Source organism: Oncorhynchus mykiss, chromosome 24 (assembly GCF_057628025.1).
Source record: "Oncorhynchus mykiss isolate SJ-2025 chromosome 24, ASM5762802v1, whole genome shotgun sequence".
NCBI classification, from domain to species: Eukaryota; Metazoa; Chordata; class Actinopteri; order Salmoniformes; family Salmonidae; genus Oncorhynchus; species Oncorhynchus mykiss.
Window position 1 is genome coordinate 27,097,860 of NC_143045.1, and position 22,283 is coordinate 27,120,142.

General features: G+C 41.5%; 1 protein-coding gene across 1 annotated transcript in view; it reads right to left on the reverse strand.

Annotated features, from left to right (window-relative positions):
* LOC149972411 (uncharacterized) overlaps window positions 1–22,283 on the reverse strand; it is a 48,868-nt gene that overhangs the window by 2,709 nt on the left and 23,876 nt on the right. The gene's annotated exons all lie outside the window — the stretch shown is intronic.

A 22,283-nucleotide genomic window follows, 5' to 3' on the forward strand; every position in this document is an offset into this window, starting at 1 on the left:
CAAGGCTGCCAGCACCTGCAAGAGGAATCCATCTCCGGGCTTCCCTTTGCGAGTATCCAGGTGGGATAAACATTGGCCCTCAACTTAAGTCCTTTGCTGTACGGACCTTGCTTGAATCCCACTGTGGAGGGATTAGCAAGGCCTGGAGGGATTAGCAAGGAAATGTGGAAATGGATCAGCCTGGCAACTCAAGGTATGGGGACGCAAGCCTTTGGTAATTACAAGACCAGTACTGGATTGGGCACTGCGGCGTCACTAAGCCAGTTGTCAAGGGAGGGCATCTTTGTGTTGCTCCCACAGTCTGTCAGACATATTTCTTTGAACTCTGATTCATTAACTGTGCAGTGAGCTATCCTCCGGGTGCACTCATCTGCTGAGTGCCACAGCCGGTAGATCTTTCTGGCCTGGATCGATGGAATCTGGTGGGCCAACTTCACAATGCCGGGCCTCCTGTCTCAGTGTTTCTCATACAACAACCTGTTAGAGGTGGGAAGTGGAGCCATTCCTTCACCACAGTTCTATTCACGTACAGTTGGAGTCGGAAGTTTACATACACTTAGGTTGGAGTCATTAAAACTAGTTCTTCAACCACTCCACAAATTTCTAGTTAACAAACTATAGTTTGGGCAAGTCAGTTAGGACATCTACTTTGTGCATGACACAAGTCATTTTTCCAACAATTGTTTACAGACAGATTATTTCACTGTATCACAATTCCAGTGGGTGAGAAGTTTAAACATTAAGTTGACAGTGCCATTCAACAGCTTGGAAAATTCCAGAAAATGATGTCATGGCTTTAGAAGCTTCTGATAGGCTAATTGACATAATTTGAGTCAATTGGAGGTGTACCCGTGGATGTATTTCAAGGCCCACCTTCAACCTCAGTGACTCTTTGCTTGACATCATGGGAAATTCAAAAATCAGCCAAGACCTCAGAAAACAAATTGTAGACCTCCACACGTCTGGTTTACCCTTGGGAGCAATTTCCAAACGCCTGAAGGTACCACGTTCATCTGTACAAACAATAGTATGCAAGTATAAACACCATGGGACCACAAAGCCATCATACAGGTACAAAAGTATCTATATCCACAATAAAACAAGTTCTATATCGACATAACCTGAAAGGCCACTCAGCAAGGAAGAAGCCACTGCTCCAAAACCACCATAAAAAAGCCAGACTACGGTTTGCCACTGCACAAGGGGACAAAGATTGTACTTTTTGGAGAATTGTCCTCTGGTCTGATTTAACAAAAATATAATTGTTTGGCCATAATGACTATCGTTATGTTTGGAGGAAAAAGGGGGAGGCTTGCAAGCCGAAGAACACCATCCCAACCGTCAAGCATGGGGATGGCAGCATCATGTCTTGGGGGTGCTTTGCTGCAGGAGGGACTGGTGATACGTCACAAAATAGATGGCATCTTGAGGAAGAAAAATGATGTGGATATATTGAAGCAACGTCTCAAGACATCAGTCAGGAAGTTAAAGCTTGGTCGCAAATGAGTCTTCCAAATTAACAATGAACCCAAGCATACTTCCAAAGTTGTGGTAAATGCCTTAAGGACAACAAAGTCAAGGTATTGGAGTGGCCATCACAAAGCCTTGACATCAATACTATAGAAAATGTGTTTGCAGAACTGAAAAAGTGTGTGTGAGCAAGGAGGCCTACAAACCTGACTCAGTTACACCAGTTCTGTCAGGAGGAATGGGCCAAAATTCACCCAACTTATTGTGAGAAGCTTGTGGAAGGCTTCCCAAAATGTTTGACCCAAGTTAAACAATTTAAAGGCAATGCTACCAAATACTAATTGAGTATATGTAAACTTCTGACCCACTGGGAATGTGATGAAAAGCTGAAAAAAAATGACCCTCTACTATTATTGTGACATTTCACATTCTTAAAATAAAGTGGTGATCCTAACAGACCTAAGACAGGGAATGTTACCGAGGATTAAATGTCAGGAATTGTGAAAAACTGAGTTTAAATGTATTTGGCTACGGTGTACGTAAACTTCCGACTTCAACTGTAACTCTAATTCTGTGTACACCTATTACTATGACATCTTTAATGGGGCACCACTTGCTACAAATCAGCAGGAAACTATAAAATAGTTACAATTATAACTACAGTTAATTTATAATTTTGAGGCAATTAAATTCTTAAAATGACAAGGCAATGCATTCCTGGAGACTGTAGATATTTTATAAAACAAATCAGATTTATTTAGAAATAACCAGGGTAAAGGCTTCCCGAGTGGTGCAGTGGTCTAAAGCTGTGCCACTAGAGATTCTGGGTTCGGGTCCAGGTTCTATCGCAGCTGGCCGCGACCTGGAGATCCATGGGGCGGCGCACAATTGGCACAGCGTCGTCCGGGTTAGGGGAGGGTTCAGCCGGCAAGGATGTCCTTGTCCCATCGCACACTAGCGACTCCTGTGGCGGGCTGGGCGCAGTGCATGCTGACACGGTCGCCAGGTGTACCGTGTTTCCTCCGACACATTGGTGCGGCTGGCTTCCGGGCATTGTGTCAAGAAGCAGTGCGGGGTTGGGTTGTGTTTAGGAGGACACACGGCTCTTGACATTCGCCTCTCCTGAGTCCGTACGGGAGTTGCAGTGATGAGACAAGACTGTAACTACCAATTGGATACCATGAAATTGGGGAGAGAAAAAAATGAAATTCATACAGATGGGCCCAAAACAAAACAGGAGAATACCAGAAAGCAACCAGTAAATCCAAACACTTAGATAACTTTCTGGACATCACATCCACTCACAATGGAGGCATCAATCTAGCAGTAAAAAACATCAACTATATATTCAGGCATTTTTTTGTTTACATAACCCGGGTAAAACAATTGAATGTACAGGATAAATGAATAGTGGAGATTGTGATTGCATAATGATGTACTAATGTGATAGGCTACAGAATTAGAGTCACAAACAGGGAATGGGGATTAGAGGGCCTAAAATCAAACAAACATTTATTCTTTATATTTCAGAATGAAACAAGGCAGGGATTATAGGAGAAATATAGATAGTAATAATAAAAGTAGTAGAATAATGTGTTGTTATACAGGGTCAGCCATAGTAGTATAATGTGTTGTTTTACAGGGTCAGCCATTTTTGATTTTTTTTTATTTCACCTTTATTTAACCAGGTAGGCTAGTTGAGAACAAGTTCTCATTTACAACTGCGACCTGGCCAAGATAAAGCATAGCAATTCGACACATATAACACAGAGTTACACATGGAATAAACAAAACATAGTCAATAATACAGTAGAACAAAAGAAGACAAAAAGTCTATATACAGTGAGTGCAAATGAGGTAAGATAAGGGAGGTAAGGCAATAAATAGGCCATGGTGGCGAAGTAATTACAATATAGCAATTAAACACTGGAATGGTAGATGTGCAGAAGATGGATGTGCAAGTAGAGATACTGGGGTGCAAAGGAGCAAGATAAATACATAAATACTGTATGGGGATGAGGTAGGTAGATAGATGGGCTATGTACAGGTGCAGTGATCTGTGAGCTGCTTCCCTGAAAAGTTGCATATCACGGGGGCTATTCGATGCTAATGCAGAACGCAACAGGATGTTTTTGTGCTGGTCAAGGGCAGACAAGTCTGGAGTGAACCAAGGACTATATCTATTCCTAGTTCTGCATTTTTTGAATGGGGCATGCTTATTTAAGATGGTGAGGAAGGCTTCTAATGTAGGCTTCTAATGTTAACATGCATGAAAACAAGGCTTTTTCGGTTACCTAAGTCAACAAATGAGAGCACCTGGGGAGTGGGAGTGGAGCTAGGCACTGCAGGACCTATATTAACCTCTACATCACCAGAAGAACAGAGGAGAAGTAGGATAAGGGAATGGCTAAATGCTATACGAAATGGCCATCTAGCACGTTCAGTAAAAGGAGCAGGTTTCTGGGCACGATAGTATAGATTAAAGGCATAGTGTACAGACAAAGGTAAAGTAGGATGTGAGTACATTGGAGGTAAACCTAGGCATTGAGTAATGATGAGAGAGATATAGTCTCTAGAGATGTTTAAACCAGGTGATGTCATCATAAATGTAGGAGGTGGAACAACATGGTTGGTTAAGGCATATTGAGCAGGGCTAGAGGCTCTACAGTGAAATAAGACAGTAATCACTAACCAGGACAGTAATGGACGAGGCATATTGATATTAGAGAGAGGCATGCGTAGCTAAGTGAACATATAGGTCCAGTGAGTGGTTGGGCTGACTGGGAACACAGCGATTCAGACAGTTAGCAGGCCGATGCTAACACTCTAACAGTTAGTAGGCCGGGGCTAAACAAGCTAGCAGTTATCAGACCGGGTTAGCAAGCAAGCAGTTAGCAGGGGCTAGCAGTTAGTAGACCGGGGATAGCAAGTTAGCCTTTGGGGGACGTCGCGATGGGGGTAAGTCTGTTTTTGCCTCTTTGTGAGGTGACGCCGATAGACCAGTCGTGGAATTAGTAGGGTTCCAAGTAGGTCTAGGTAGGAAAGCATGTAAGCAGAATGGGCCTTCAGCGGGCGTCGTGCCTGAGGGGCCTGTTAGAATCCTCGGGCAGATTATGTCGGTATTCCAGTCGTAGAGGATCGGCGGGTTTCCGTGCCCCATACCGGCGTGAGCCGGGAGATGGTTCTAGAATGGGCTATCCCCAGGCTAGTTGGTGCTAGAAATGGGATGGAAACGTTAGCCAGGAGTAGTCAACCCTGGTTGCGGTTAGCTAGCTGTGATGATCCAGATGAAAAGGTTCAGAGTTTGTGGTAGGAATTCGGGGATATGGAGAGAAAGATAGGTCCGGTATGCTCTGGTTTGAAACGCGTTGTACGAACTGGTGAGAGCTTTCCGAGCTAAAGGTTAGCTGATGACCACTAGCAGTGGTTAGCTGACTGATAGCTGGTAGCTAGTTAGCTAGCTAGCGTCAGTTGAGGTATTCCAGTTCGGAAGTAAATATAAATACTTTAGGGGGAAAAAAACAAATCCACACCACATTGGGTGAGGCAGGTTGCAGGAGAGTGTTTTGAAGTTGAGGTTTAGGAAAAATATTAAAAAGAATGTGAAGAAAAAGATATATACACATGGGACGAGACAAGACAAAGACGTCTGACTGCTACGCCATCTTGGAAGTGAGTGAGCCATTGTAGTATAATGTGTTGTTTTACAGGGTCAGCCATAGTAGAATAATGTGTTGTTTTACAGGGTCAGCCATAGTAGAATAATGTGTTGTTTTACAGGGTCAGCCATAGTAGAATAATGTGTTGTTTTACAGGGTCAGCCATAGTAGAATAATGTGTTGTTTTACAGGGTCAGCCATAGTAGAATAATGTGTTGTTTTACAGGGTCAGCCATAGTAGAATAATGTGTTGTTTTACAGGGTCAGCCATAGTAGAATAATGTGTTGTTTTACAGGGTCAGCCATAGTAGAATAATGTGTTGTTTTACAGGGTCAGACATAGTAGAATAATGTGTTGTTTTACAGGGTCAGCCATAGTAGAATAATGTGTTGTTTTACAGGGTCAGCCATAGTAGTATAATGTGTTGTTTTACAGGGTCAGCCATAGTAGAATAATGTGTTGTTTTACAGGGTCAGCCATTGTAGTATAATGTGTTGTTTTACAGGGTCAGCCATAGTAGAATAATGTGTTGTTTTACAGGGTCAGCCATAGTAGAATAATGTGTTGTTTTACAGGGTCAGCCATAGTAGTATAATGTGTTGTTTTACAGGGTCAGCCATAGTAGAATAATGTGTTGTTTTACAGGGTCAGCCATTGTAGTATAATGTGTTGTTTTACAGGGTCAGCCATAGTAGAATAATGTGTTGTTTTACAGGGTCAGACATAGTAGAATAATGTGTTGTTTTACAGGGTCAGCCATAGTAGAATAATGTGTTGTTTTACAGGGTCAGCCATAGTAGTATAATGTGTTGTTTTACAGGGTCAGCCATAGTAGAATAATGTGTTGTTTTACAGGGTCAGCCATAGTAGAATAATGTGTTGTTTTACAGGGTCAGCCATAGTAGAATAATGTGTTGTTTTACAGGGTCAGCCATAGTAGAATAATGTGTTGTTTTACAGGGTCAGCCATAGTAGAATAATGTGTTGTTTTACAGGGTCAGCCATAGTAGAATAATGTGTTGTTTTACAGGGTCAGCCATAGTAGAATAATGTGTTGTTTTACAGGGTCAGCCATAGTAGAATAATGTGTTGTTTTACAGGGTCAGACATAGTAGAATAATGTGTTGTTTTACAGGGTCAGCCATAGTAGAATAATGTGTTGTTTTACAGGGTCAGCCATAGTAGTATAATGTGTTGTTTTACAGGGTCAGCCATAGTAGAATAATGTGTTGTTTTACAGGGTCAGCCATTGTAGTATAATGTGTTGTTTTACAGGGTCAGCCATAGTAGAATAATGTGTTGTTTTACAGGGTCAGCCATAGTAGAATAATGTGTTGTTTTACAGGGTCAGCCATAGTAGTATAATGTGTTGTTTTACAGGGTCAGCCATAGTAGAATAATGTGTTGTTTTACAGGGTCAGCCATTGTAGTATAATGTGTTGTTTTACAGGGTCAGCCATAGTAGAATAATGTGTTGTTTTACAGGGTCAGACATAGTAGAATAATGTGTTGTTTTACAGGGTCAGCCATAGTAGAATAATGTGTTGTTTTACAGGGTCAGCCATAGTAGTATAATGTGTTGTTTTACAGGGTCAGCCATAGTAGAATAATGTGTTGTTTTACAGGGTCAGCCATAGTAGAATAATGTGTTGTTTTACAGGGTCAGCCATAGTAGTATTATGTGTTGTTTTACAGGGTCAGCCATAGTAGAATAATGTGTTGTTTTACAGGGTCAGCCATAGTAGAATAATGTGTTGTTTTACAGGGTCAGCCATAGTAGAATAATGTGTTGTTTTACTGGGTCAGCCATAGTAGAATAATGTGTTGTTTTACAGGGTCAGCCATAGTAGTATAATGTGTTGTTTTACTGGGTCAGCCTACATTTCACTGCACCTATCTGGTGCATGTGACAATAAAAAAATATATATATATTTTTGCACAGATACCAAACAACATACTTTCCCTTGGACCACTGAGCCTGTTCATTTTCAGCAAAATATAGCGAACACATCTTGAATATAAAATCACACACATCTCAACACTTTTAACCATGTCATTTTCAATCTGTTTACTCTGTTTGCTTGAGAAAATCAGAGAGTTTGAGGCACTTTCGCATGTAGTGTATTGTTAGCCAATGGAACAACAGGTGTAGGCCTTACCGTGAAATGCTTATTTACAAGCCTAACTAACAATGCACTTTAAAGAAAAGAAAATATTTACTAAATAAAACTGAAGTGGAAAAAAGTAGCACAATAAAATAATATAGTGAGGCTATATACAGGGGGGGTACCGGTACAAAGTCAATGAGCGGGTGTACAGGTTAGTCAAAGTAATTGTAGGTAGGGGCGAAGTGCCTATGCATAGATAATAAACAGCGAATATCAGCAGTGTAAAAAAAAGGGTGGGGTTGGGGTCTTATGGCTTGGGGGTAGAAGGTGTTAAGGACCCTTTTGGACCTAGACCTCATTTCTTGGGCCTTCCTCTGGTACTGCCTAGTATAGAGGTCCTGGATGGCAGAAAGCTTGGCCCCAGTGATGTACTGGGCCGTACGCCCTCCCCTCTGTAGTGCCTTACGGTCAGATGCCGAGCAGTTGCCATACCAGGCGGTGATGCTAACCATGTGTATGTGACAAATAAATTTGATTTGATTTGATGCAACCACGCTCTAACTATATGAGTATTTGGGGACCCATGCCAAATCTTTTCAGTCTCCAGAGGAGGAACAGGCATTGTCGTGCCCTCTTCACGACTGTCTTGGTGTGTTAGGACCATGATTGTTTGTTGGTGATGTGGACACCTAAGAACTTGAATATCTCGACCCACTCCGCTACAGCCTTGTCGATGTGAATGGGGGCGTGTTCGGCCCTCCTTTTCCTGTAGTCCACGATCAGCTCCATTGTTTTGCACACGACAATTTACCACTGCTACACCTGGCTTTCAGCGGAGCCTTGTCTGGCAGCGAAACAGTTCATTCAGCCTCATTTACTGCCTTTTAAAAAAACATAGCTGATATGGCTGACTTGTGTAAACAAATGTGTTTTTTTCTGACAATTGAGATGTACAAACTTTATTGTAAATAAGAATAGAATATGTTTCTAAACACATCTACATGAATGTGGATACTACCATAACTATGGATAATCCTGAATGAATTGTGAATATTGATGAGTGAGAAATTTATAGACGCACAAATATCATATCCCCCCCAAAATGCTAACTTCCACTGTTATTGTAACGGTGAGAGGTTAGCATGTCTTGGAGTTATGATATTTGTACGTCTGCAACTTTCTCACTCATCATTATTCATGATTCATTCAGGATGATCTGGAATCATTCATGTAGAAGTGTTTAGAAACTATTATATTCTTATTTACAATAAAGTCACACCAAAATGAAACAAACAAATGTATCATACATTTATTTCTATTGGACACAAAATAATCTGAAACACAACCAAAACACACACTAAATATATCCAACAAATGTGTAGAGTAACAAGATTAATGTGGTCATTGGGTTCTATGAATGTGGGACCAATTCATTTACTTTCTACTACTTTAGACATACAGGTGAATTCGTCCCAATACTTTTGCTCCCCTAAAATGGGGAGACTGCGTACAAAAAGTGCTGTAATTTCTAAACAGTTCACCCGATATGGATGAAAATTCCCTTACATTAAAGCTGCACTTCTTGGTGTACATTACATTATCCAAGACCATAATCAATGGTTCAATAATTGAAATGACCAGTATTCCCAGATCCCAGACTGAAGCTTTAAGCTGCTGTCATGTAGCTACTATAGACCTACCTATCAACTCTAAATTGAACTTTTTATCTATTCACTGATTGTTACAATACACTGCAAAATTCACCTGAGCTCTGTAAACTGGTTTTCCCTGGCTGTCTGACCCTGCTGGGACACCTGTCACCATCTAATGCTGCTAAGACATGATGAGCATTGTGTTGTGTAGTGTGTACTGATTGTGCACAATGAGTCATGACAGTGAAGCCTTTAGAGCTGTTAATGCTGTGTCAGTGTGAAAAGTAGGGAATTATACTGGCTATACTGGCTCTAATGAAAAAAACTCACATTGTGCTGTCAGAAAATGTAAAAACAACGGTCTTTAATCGTTTGGCCACTGGCCACTGGTTTCAGCAGTGTAAAAAAAAGGGTGGGGTTGGGGTCTTATGGCTTGGGGGTAGAAGGTGTTAAGGACCCTTTTGGACCTAGACCTCATTTCTTGGGCCTTCCTCTGGTACTGCCTAGTATAGAGGTCCTGGATGGCAGAAAGCTTGGCCCCAGTGATGTACTGGGCCGTACGCCCTCCCCTCTGTAGTGCCTTACGGTCAGATGCCGAGCAGTTGCCATACCAGGCGGTGATGCTAACCATGTGTATGTGACAAATAAATTTGATTTGATTTGATGCAACCACGCTCTAACTATATGAGTATTTGGGGACCCATGCCAAATCTTTTCAGTCTCCAGAGGAGGAACAGGCATTGTCGTGCCCTCTTCACGACTGTCTTGGTGTGTTAGGACCATGATTGTTTGTTGGTGATGTGGACACCTAAGAACTTGAATATCTCGACCCACTCCGCTACAGCCTTGTCGATGTGAATGGGGGCGTGTTCGGCCCTCCTTTTCCTGTAGTCCACGATCAGCTCCATTGTTTTGCACACGTTGAGAGAGAGGTTGTTTTTCTGGCACCACACTGCCAGGTGTCTGACCTCATCCAGTTGCGATTTTAGCATGTAAATCTTGGTGGGGCAAAAAAATTATAAGTGGGATGCATGCCAGCAAAGCCATTAAACAATACATTAATTGCACTCTAAGGGTGACAAACGGTGACCACAAACTGTTAGGGTCTACATAAAGCTGTCCCAACAGCAGATTATCAACAGCAGTCCCAACAATTTACCACTGCTACACCTGGCTTTCAGCGGAGCCTTGTCTGGCAGCGAAACAGTTCATTCAGCCTCATTTACTGCCTTTTAAAAAAACATAGCTGATATGGCTGACTTGTGTAAACAAATGTGTTTTTTTCTGACAATTGAGATGTACAAACTTTATTGTAAATAAGAATAGAATATGTTTCTAAACACATCTACATGAATGTGGATACTACCATAACTATGGATAATCCTGAATGAATTGTGAATATTGATGAGTGAGAAATTTATAGACGCACAAATATCATATCCCCCCCAAAATGCTAACTTCCACTGTTATTGTAACGGTGAGAGGTTAGCATGTCTTGGAGTTATGATATTTGTACGTCTGCAACTTTCTCACTCATCATTATTCATGATTCATTCAGGATGATCTGGAATCATTCATGTAGAAGTGTTTATAAACTATTATATTCTTATTTACAATAAAGTCACACCAAAATGAAACAAACAAATGTATCATACATTTATTTCTATTGGACACAAAATAATCTGAAACACAACCAAAACACACACTAAATATATCCAACAAATGTGTAGAGTAACAAGATTAATGTGGTCATTGGGTTCTATGAATGTGGGACCAATTCATTTACTTTCTACTACTTTAGACATACAGGTGAATTCGTCCCAATACTTTTGCTCCCCTAAAATGGGGAGACTGCGTACAAAAAGTGCTGTAATTTCTAAACAGTTCACCCGATATGGATGAAAATTCCCTTACATTAAAGCTGCACTTCTTGGTGTACATTACATTATCCAAGACCATAATCAATGGTTCAATAATTGAAATGACCAGTATTCCCAGATCCCAGACTGAAGCTTTAAGCTGCTGTCATGTAGCTACTATAGACCTACCTATCAACTCTAAATTGAACTTTTTATCTATTCACTGATTGTTACAATACACTGCAAAATTCACCTGAGCTCTGTAAACTGGTTTTCCCTGGCTGTCTGACCCTGCTGGGACACCTGTCACCATCTAATGCTGCTAAGACATGATGAGCATTGTGTTGTGTAGTGTGTACTGATTGTGCACAATGAGTCATGACAGTGAAGCCTTTAGAGCTGTTAATGCTGTGTCAGTGTGAAAAGTAGGGAATTATACTGGCTATACTGGCTCTAATGAAAAAAACTCACATTGTGCTGTCAGAAAATGTAAAAACAACGGTCTTTAATCGTTTGGCCACTGGTTTCATCATTTGATTCAGGTCTAGTGTAATTTGCTAGCTGACGTTAGCCAACTTTTGGCTAGCTCTAATGGTACATCAACTGGTGAAAACTATCCAAGATCATTTACTTCTGTTGAAATGGGACAAAACAAAGGCTACAAAACATTTCCATTCACAAGACAGCAGTTAGATACTGCTACCGGACAGATACTGAGACAGCTAGAGGCTAGAGCTGAACTGGCTGTGGTAGCTACTAGCTAAAGTAGCTACTGTGAAACATTAACTAATGTTACAGTTCAGTTAGCTACACTATTAGCTCAGCACTGTGAATCTACATTTTTCCTCTGAAGTCAATCAGTAGTTACCTTTTATCAGTCAAATAAAAAAGTAGCCAGTTTCTGCTCTGCTTGCTTTTACAACTCTGAGAAAAATCACAACACAGACTGCACCTGCCTCTATTCATCTCTCCCGTGAAGGTCCTATAAGCCAGCTTTGCCTCCACACAGCTTATCCGCACACTCTCTGGTGTCCGCACAGAGTACCCTCCAAGCTTGTCATCAAGCTCGAGACCCTGGGTCTCGACCCCGCCCTGTGCAACTGGGTACTGGACTTCCTGACGGGCCGCCCCCAGGTGGTGAGGGTAGGCAACAACATCTCCACCCCGCTGATCCTCAACACTGGGGCCCCACAAGGGTGCGTTCTGAGTCCTCTCCTGTACTCCCTGTTCACCCACGACTGCGTGGCCACGCACGCCTCCAACTCAATCATCAAGTTTGCGGACGACACAACAGTGGTAGGCTTGATTACCAACAACGACGAGACGGCCTACAGGGAGGAGGTGAGGGCCCTCGGAGTGTGGTGTCAGGAAAATAACCTCACACTCAACGTCAACAAAACTAAGGAGATGATTGTGGACTTCAGGAAACAGCAGAGGGAACACCCCCCTATCCACATCGATGGAACAGTAGTGGAGAGGGTAGCAAGTTTTAAGTTCCTCGGCATACACATCACAGACAAACTGAATTGGTCCACTCACACAGACAGCATCGTGAAGAAGGCGCAGCAGCGCCTCTTCAACCTCAGGAGGCTGAAGAAATTCGGTTTGTCACCAAAAGCACTCACAAACTTCTACAGATGCACAATCGAGAGCATCCTGGAGGGCTGTATCACCGCCTGGTACGGCAACTGCTCCGCCCACAACCGTAAGGCTCTCCAGAGGGTAGTGAGGTCTGCACAACGCATCACCGGGGGCAAACTACCTGCCCTCCAGGACACCTACACCACCCGATGTTACAGGAAGGCCATAAAGATCATCAAGGACATCAACCACCCGAGCCACTGCCTATTCACCCCGCTATCATCCAGAAGGCGAGGTCAGTACAGGTGCATCAAAGCTGGGACCGAGAGACTGAAAAACAGCTTCTATCTCAAGGCCATCAGACTGTTAAACAGCCACCACTAACATTGAGTGGCTGCTGCCAACACACTGACACTGACACTGACTCAACTCCAGCCACTTTAATAATGGGAATTGATGGGAAATGATGTAAATATATCACTAGCCACTTTAAACAATGCTACCTTATATAATGTTACTTACCCTACATTATTCATCTCATATGCATACGTATATACTGTACTCTATATCATCGACTGCATCCTTATGTAATACATGTATCACTAGCCACTTTAACTATGCCACTTTGTTTACATACTCACCTCATGTATATACTGTACTCGATACCATCTACTGTATCCTGCACTCGCTACACTCGCATTAACATCTGCTAACCATGTGTATGTGACAAATAAAATTTGATTTGATTTGATTTGACAGTCCTAAATCCAGCCGACTTAAACCGCCGAACAGCTACCCAACTGCTCTTATGCATCCGCATGGTCCTAAAGCATACAATACCTATTTTTGTACCCCAGTGTAATGATAAAACTGGAGCTGGGACAAAAATGCAATTTCAGATTGTGGAGGGGTAAAGTCCCCCGTCCCGAGTGAAAGTTGTGCCCCTGTATCATACTAATTTGAGTATCCAGGATTTATTTTTACTATGTTACGTCTAGTCTATAAGATCAGGCTACACGAGCTGCTCACCTCTCCGTCTAAGATTAGGGCGCCCAGTTTTGACTGCTCTTTGTCAAACAACAACGGTTGCCGACGGAAGTCTGCCAATTTTTTCTTTCATCTCTTATTTCCACTCATAGCCAAAGACCTGCTTCCCGCTGCAGCGCTCTGCCCAACTTCTCCTCCCGCAACTTCTGTATTTCCGTTGTCAAAGACTCGATCCGTGCAGGACTCTGATCAACACCCCTCAAAGGGTAATGTGATGGCCCAGATTTCAAAATCTTTATCCACCCCACCTTGGCCTAGACCGCAGCCCGAAGTTTGTTGCAGGCCCAGTGTCTTGAGGGGCTTCCTCAAGACCACCTTTCGAATTGCCGGAGTTAATTGAAAATAATGCCATTGTTGATTAGATGCTTTTTCAATATTAGGCTATTTTCTTTTGAACCATATGGTCTATACATTCGAAACAAATGGACAATATGGACAAAGATATAAACATATACACATACTATAGTTTTCAGCTGTGCTAACATAATTGCAAAAGGATTTTCTAATGATCAATTAGGATTTTAAAATGATAAACTTGGATAAGATAACACAATGTGCCTTTGGAACACAGGAGTGATGGTTGCTGATAATGGGCCTCTGTACGCCTATGTAGATATTCCTTTAAAAAATCAGCCGTTTCCAGCTACAATAGTCATTTACAACATTAACAATGTCTACACTGCATTTCTGATCAATTTTATGTTATTTTAATGGACAAAAAAGTTGCTTTTCTTTCAAAAACAAGGACATTCCTAAGTGACCCCAAACTTTTGAACGGTAGTGTATATAAATATAGTTATTCAATAATTAATTTCCAAAGTTACCATAGATTACCTTTTACTTACCAAAATTACAGAAGATTCCGGGTAAATTTGGTAAACCCTATACTGCAAACAACAGCCAAAGGTGAAATGACAACTGTTCCACTTTCATCAAATACTGTACATATTTTCTCTTCAATGTTGTGTGTGTGTGTGTGTGTATCATTTTGTCTGTCTGTCTGTTAGTTTTGTGGCACCATGGTCGGTTTGACTGAAGACATTCTAGAAAGGTCCTTTTGAAGATTAAGCAAGGATCCATCTCTTTGTGTGCATAAAAAAATTGTGATAACACTTTACTTAAAGCCGACTTGTAATGCTTTAAATGCTGCTTTTTTGATGAATATACAGCCAGCAATAAACCTTTCAACTTGTTATATTCAAATTAATCTTCCACCTTCTTAGAACTACAGTGTCACCTCTATATTTAGGATACTGGATACAATCCACAAACTTAATACAGAGAACTAATCTGTTTGTTTCAGCATCTGCCAGTCTGTCTTGTATGTAGCCTGCAGCAGAAAGTAAGTTGGGAGGAGATATGGCTTTGAGCCAGGAGAGGACACACCTGAAGAACATTTTAAATTAGCAACCATAACATGACACTGCCATTACCTAGAAACGGGTTCTTGTTGATAGTAATTTCTCTTTTCTACTTAAGGTGTGAGGGTTTGTGTGGGATCTGTATCATGTGTGTGGGATGTGCATCATGTGTGTGTGGTTAACTGAATCATTTAATGTTCATTGCCAATCAATAATTCACTCCACTTACAAAGGTAGACAAAACACACAAATTAATGAGTCAATATCCTATGGTCAATATGCTGTACAGGTAGGGTTGCAAAATGTCCAAATATTCTCAGGTTTTCCAGTACTTCTGGTTGGAGGATTCCCTGAATTAGCAGGAAATCCAGAAGCATCCAACCAGGATTTCTGGAAAACTGGGGAATTTAGAGAAAGTTACTGGAATCTGCCATCCTTATAGCTAAACCTAACAATGAACTATGGAGAGAGAATGAGTTGGGTACTTTCCTTGACTCAGTATGAAGAATGGAGGTCAATGAGGAGAGGGCGGTGCAATGACAAACAATATAGTATTTTATTATTATTATTATTCATTTCTAAAATATATTGTCACAGAGATCCAACTTATACATACTATATTGTATGGATTAAACATACAGTATATGAGATGGATATTGAAAAGATAAACATATGTGTTGCTGCTCTATGGTTTAGTCTGAGTGGGAGTGTCTATAGAATAAATTGTATTGTTCACGTAACATATTTTCCTAGCTCCAACAGTGCAGTAAAACCTAACAGGCAAATCCCAAAAATAAAGGAATTTAGAAATATTAGAACGAGCAATGTCAGAGTCCGGAATATAAATCTATTCAGTATTTATATGATGGTGGGTATAGACATTATGGACAGTATACGAATAGACAAGGTGTGTACAGCAGTAGTTACTATATACTGTATAGGATGAGCCTTGACTAGAATACAGTATATATACTGAACAAAAATATAAACGCAACATGCAACAATTTCAACGATTTTGCTGAGTTACAGTTTATATAAGGAAATCGGTCAATTGAAATAAATTCATTAGGCCCTAATGTATGGATTTCCCCACAAAAAGGGCTTTATTACAGACAGAAATACTCCTCAGCTCATGGAATATGGGATCAAGTCTTTATATGTTGCATTTCTATTTTGGTTCAGTATACATATGAAGTGGGTACAACATTATGTAAACATTATTGAAGTGACCAGTGTTACAATGACTATGTACATAAGGCAGCAGTGTCTAAGGTGGGCTGAGCAAGCACCTGTGTCGAGAATCAGCGTAGCGGAGGTGTTGTTGCCTACCTTCACCACCTGGGGTCGATCCTTCAGGAAGTCCAGGACCTAGTTGCACAGAGTGGGGTTCAGACCCAGGGCCTCGAGCTTAGTGATGAGCTTGGAGGGCACTATATGGTGTTGAAGGCTGAGCTGTAGTCGATGAACAACTTTCTTACATAAGTATTCCTCTCGCCCAGATGGGATAGGGCAGTGTGCAGTGCGATGGTGATTGCATTATCCATGCATCTGTTGTGGCGGTCTGCAAATTGTAGTGGGTCTAGGGTGTCAGGTAAGGTAAGGTGGAGGTGATATGATCCTTAACTAGCCTCTCAAAGCACTTCATAATGACAGAAGGGAGTGTCATTTAGTTAAGTTACCTTTGCTTTCTGGGTACAGGAACAATGGTGGACATTTTGAAGCAAGTGGACACAACAGATTGGGATAGGGAGAGATTGAATATGCCCATAAACACTCCAACCAGCTGGTCTGTAATGCTCTGAGGACGAGGCTAGGGATGCCGTCTGGGCTGGCAGCCTTGCGAGGGTTGACATGCTTAAATGTCGGCCACAGAGAATGAGAGCTCACAGTCGTCGTGACTGTGTTTCCCTCGAAGCAGGCGAAGAAGGTGTTTAGCTTGTCCGGGAGCAAGGCTGATGTTCCCTTTATAATCTGCGATTGTCTAGAATCCCTGCCACATGTGTCTCATGTCTGAGTCATTGAATTGCGACACCACTTTGTCTCTTCGCTGACATTTTGCCTGTTTGATTGCTTTACGGAGAGCATAGCTGGACCATTTGTGCTCATCCATGTTCCCAGTCACATTTCCATGGTTAAATGTGGTGGTTCGCGCTTTCAGTTTTGCTCTAGCCACAGTTTTTGGTTTGGATACGTTGTAATCGTCACAGTGGGAACAACATCGTCTATGCACTTCCTGATGAACTCAATCCCCGAGTCAGTATATACGTTAATGTTATTCTCAGATGCAACCCGGAACATATCCCAGTCCGAGTGATCAAAACAATCTTGAAGCATATATTTTGATTGGTCAGACCAACGTTGAACAGTCCTTACCACGGGTACTTACGGTTTCTCTCAATTTGCCCTACCTGAGTCGGATGGAGATGCGCTTGGACACCAGGGTTGGGGTCAATTACATTTAAATTCCAATCAATTCTCTTCCATATTTTTAATTTGGAATTGGGTTTTCTTTCTGATTTAACTGCAATTTAAATGGAATTGACCCCAACACTGTTAAACACTGAATTTAGGTACGTTTTCTGATTAGGGGTTTACAGCGAAGCTTGTTATTCTTAAATATGTTTTTCCCCTTGCCAGGGTATCTGCAGGTAACTTCAAGTTGAATTTAAGACTTTAAGACCTTTTTAATGCAACTTGGAATGCAATTTAATACAAATGTTGAGGACTGCACACGCCACACACCTTATAATATCCCTCCAGAAATGAGCCCATGTTGGCAAAAGTTGTATTTTTAGGGGTGTCTCTTTCACCTAAGGCTATAGCCTACAACCAAAAAGTCTAATAAAATAATGCACTCATTCAGTGAATCATGTATCAAATGGCTATACTTCGAAGAAAGGTAGCTAAGCAAAAGGACTCTAGACTGACTTTTTCCAGTGCCAAGTAAGACATAAAAGAAGTTAGCTATTTCATCTAACATGTTCAGGGAATGCATGATGGACATTTTGATTTGAAACATGTCAAAATAGATTCCAGAATAATTGGGTATCTTTTTGGCTCTTTAGAGATTATTTTGCCTTCATGTTTATTGTGTATATTGTCCTAGCCTATAGGCTACAGAATTATTGTTGTTAGATAGCCATGCAATTGATCTAACAGTAAATTAAATGTCCAACATAATATGTTCCATTGGTAGGCCTATAGGCTGCTTGATGTATTCACCGCAAATGGCACGCTCCGCTCTGTTCCGCTGGTGCATCATCTCAAACACATACTCTGCTAGACAGAGCAGATACTTTCATTATAGTAAGCAGGTTAGTGTACATTACTGTTGACAAAATAATGGTTTTAGAACCAAAAAATCTACAGGAATGTTCTGTAGCCTAATCACTGAAATTACCGATGCAAGCAAAATTGCTTTCACATGAGGTAAGGTCATTTTTGGTTCATCGTCCCACCTCTTGTTAGTGTTGTCATCTATCAAATTGTATAGGCTACCTTGCAGACCAGGCGCCAGGATAAAGTGACTAAGGGGGCAGTTGAAATTGGTGATTGGGCACAATTTTGGAGGGTTCTTGCATTGGTATAATATTGAATTCTGCTTATATCACGCTATACCACAAACATTAAGTTCCAGTGCAGAGACCCTGAGACCATTGAGTGTTTTGAAGTGACAGGTTGGCATGAAATCTGTAGCCTATCTCAAATTTACTGTATCCGCACAATGGCCAGCAACCTACACACTAAAGCAAGGCTATTTAGGTAATGAATATAGGCTACAAGATATTTAGGCTGTTTGCAATAGGTGATTTACACTATGTGAATGCAGCCGTACACACATCTCTTTTACCAAAAAAACACAAACTAAATGCTGAAAGTGGTAACCTAGTTATTCATGCATGCAAACAAAAATACTGAATAGCAGTTTGGCTTAGAATACCGACACAACTGCGAATGCAAACGAATGAACACGAATGAACGCTAACAGAACAAAACAGCGGTACCAAGTAGGCCTAGTAAACTCAATATCTGATGGATAAAGGCAGGACACAATCTATATGTAGGCTAGTTACATTAACAGTAAATAAACTCAGTAAATAAAAGGCAAATGGAGATCCAAATAACCAAAACATAGCCTACAAACTACTACTGAGATGCAGCCATGCACAGCTGTCTTGACAAACAAATAGGCCTATAGGCCCACTTATAGGAAAACCATGCTGCTCCTGAGTAGAGCAACAAGTTGTGATATGGCACAATACACTTCTGTGGATCACATTTCACCCACGTAATCAATTAAGCAATGCCAGCCTACCATAAACACATTTCCAATACTTACAGTTCTATTTACAACCAAAACCAACAACCAAGAAAACCATAATAGAATGCATCTATTTCTATGATGAAACATACCGATATGTAGCTATACCCAGGGGCGTCATTTGGGTTCTTGCATTGGAATTATATTGAATTCTGCAGTACGAATACTCTAGACACTCTCTTCCTATGAACCCGTTGCTATTAAATAAAACATTTTTGCACAGAAAACCTGTGGCTAGGGTAGGATTCTAGGTTAACCTGGGCTGACTCCTATGTTCCAAGATAGTCAGGAACAGTCAGAGATGGAGGATGCTGTGGAGCGATTATCCTGGCGATGCTTGTGGAAGGGTGGGTAGGCTCTGCTAGCGGAGCTAGCTGGAGCTCATCGCTGCTGACCTTACCAGCGGCCTCTGTGGTTTGATGTTGCTGCTCATCGCTCTCCTTCTCCTTTTGGAAGTGGCAGATTAGCTGGTACAAGCTAGCAGTTAAATTTTTTATTTAACCTTTATTTAATTAACTAGGAAAGTCAGTTAAGAACAATTTTGAATTTACAATGATGGCCTACCCTTCAGGCTAAGGCTAAAAACACGAATGCTTTTTACAGCTAGCTAAGAACCTAACTAAACTCTGTAGTGGTGGGGCGTGAGGCAGAGTTAATTGAAGGAGCTTCAACTGTAAACTTGCCCCCGCCCTTATAAATCCAAATCAAACTCAAAGGAGTCATACCTAACCACCCCAATGGCTTTCCATAGCCCCCCTACAGACACTGTGGCACGCTCGGTCCATTGTGCTGATACAGCGCAGCAGAGATACAGATTTTTCTCCAAACTGTCACTCAATCATTTGAACTTTTTTTGGTATTTGTATATAGGGACATAAAACTAAAACTGAGGGGGCACAAGTTTCAACTGAGGAGGCTAAGCCCCCTTTTGCCCCCTCGTGGTACTGGGTCCTCTACTTCGTGCTCTCCTGTCTCTCTTCTGGCAACGGCCTGACTCGCACTGGCACACGCACATGACATGCACACACAGAGGCGTGCCTCAAGTATTATTTGATGTTCATTTAAAAAAAGATGTATTGCCGCAGTGGCAACAACTAAGCAGCAGCACAATATAACGGAAATACTGTAGTCATCTCCGTCACATTTTTTGGGTTAAGAGATGGCTGAATTATTGAGAAATCAGGAAATCTGATTTTATCTGTCCATTGGCCTATGGACTTAACTTTTTAGGGTCATCAAAGACATTACCATGATGAACCATGTTAGGTTTGGCATTGATATCTTAAAAGAACAAGGAAACTATTAGCAATTCACTTTTTTATATTTCTTAGATATTTTATTTTCCCTTGACATCCATTTTTGGGAGACAGGGTTTTTGCATATCCGGTTGCGAATTTCCTTTAAGGAGGCAAAGTCATTAACGTCTGTCACGTGATTGGTTGAGGCTTCTTGGGTGTATGACGTCACTCCGAATATCATACATGGCAGACAGTTTCTCTTGCTATCTGAAGCCAGTAGTAACCACCAAATTCAATTAAAAGATGAATGTAACATTCCCACACCCCAATAACATTGTCACCAAGAAGGGCTTGCTATCTAGTTACAGTGTTTGAGTCATCTCAGCCATTTTCTTTTAAAACAAAACTAGCATTTTGCTAGCTGGCTAAGACATTAGACAGACTTCTTCAAGACTCAGTCATTGGGGCTTCAGAAAAAAGAAACTGCTGCATGTAGACCCGTGTGCACATTTGTTGATATTTCCTGCTAGTTAGTTTTCCCAGTTATAGCTGATTTTTGGTCAATAAACAGTGTTGCACATCAAAATATCCATCATGCATTCCCTGAGCATGTTAGATTAAATAGCTAACTAATTTGATCTGTGTAATGGTTGTTCAACTGATATCCGCACTCAAACAACGAAGATGGATAACTATTTCCACTGCTTGAATTCATTTTTCTAATTTCTTCCACAATAATGAATAATCAACAGAGACTGTGTGGGCGTGGAGAGGAGGGGCTGCAACATGATACATGGGCTATCAGTTTCCAAAGTAAAGGCTGTGTGACTAATATTACCTGACAATCACACCAGCTAGCAAGCTAGCCTTCGCCAGGTTAGCTATAATAAGGGCCACCAACAAGTAACATTAGTTAGTTAGCTAACCCTGGGGGCATCTTCAACACCCCCGCACCTGTTACTTCCGGCGCCGACAGAGATGGCCGCCTCGCTTCGCGTTCTTAAGGAAACAATGCAGTATTTTGTTTTTTTATGTGTTATTTCTTACATTGTTAGCCCAGGAAATCTTAGGTTTTATTACATACAGTCGGGAGGAACTATTGGCTATAAGAGCAACGTCAACTCACCAACATTACAACCAGGAATACGACTTTCCCGAAGCGGATCGTCTGCTTTGCCCACAACCCAGGACAATGGACCGGATCCCAGCCAGCGACCCAAAACAACGACGGCGTAAAAGGGGCAGATGAAGCGGTCTTCTGGTCAGGCTCCGGAGACGGGCACATTGCGCACCACTCCCTACCATACTACTCGCCAATGTCCAATCTCTTGACAACAAGGTAGACAAAATCTGAGCAAGGGTTGCAACCTGTCGGGCTGTTTCACCGCCTGGTACGGCAACTGCTCCACCCACAACCGTAAGGCTCTCCAGAGGGTAGTGAGGTCTGCACAATGCATCACCGGGGGCAAACTACCTGCCCTCCAGGACACATACACCACCCGATATCACAGGAAGGCCAAAAAGATCATCAAGGACAACAACCACCTGAGCCAATGCCTGTTTACCCCGCTATCATCCAGAAGGCGAGGTCAGTACAGGTGCATCCAAGCAGGGACCGAGAGACTGAAAAACAGCTTCTATCTCAAGGCCATCAGACTGTTAAACAGCCATGACTAACATTGAGTGGTTGCTGCCAACATACTGACTCAACTCGAGCCACTTTAATAATGGAAAAATTGATGTAATAAATGTATCACTAGCCACTTTAAACAATGCCACTTCATATAATGTTTACATACGCTACATTACTCATCTCATATGTATATACTGTACTCTATACCATCTACTGCATCTTGCCTATGCCGTTCTATACCATCACTCATTCAGATATTTTTTTATGTACATATTCTTAGTCATTCCTTTACACTTCTGTGTATAAGGTAGTTGTTGTGTAATTGTTAGGTTAATTTACTCGTTGGATATTAC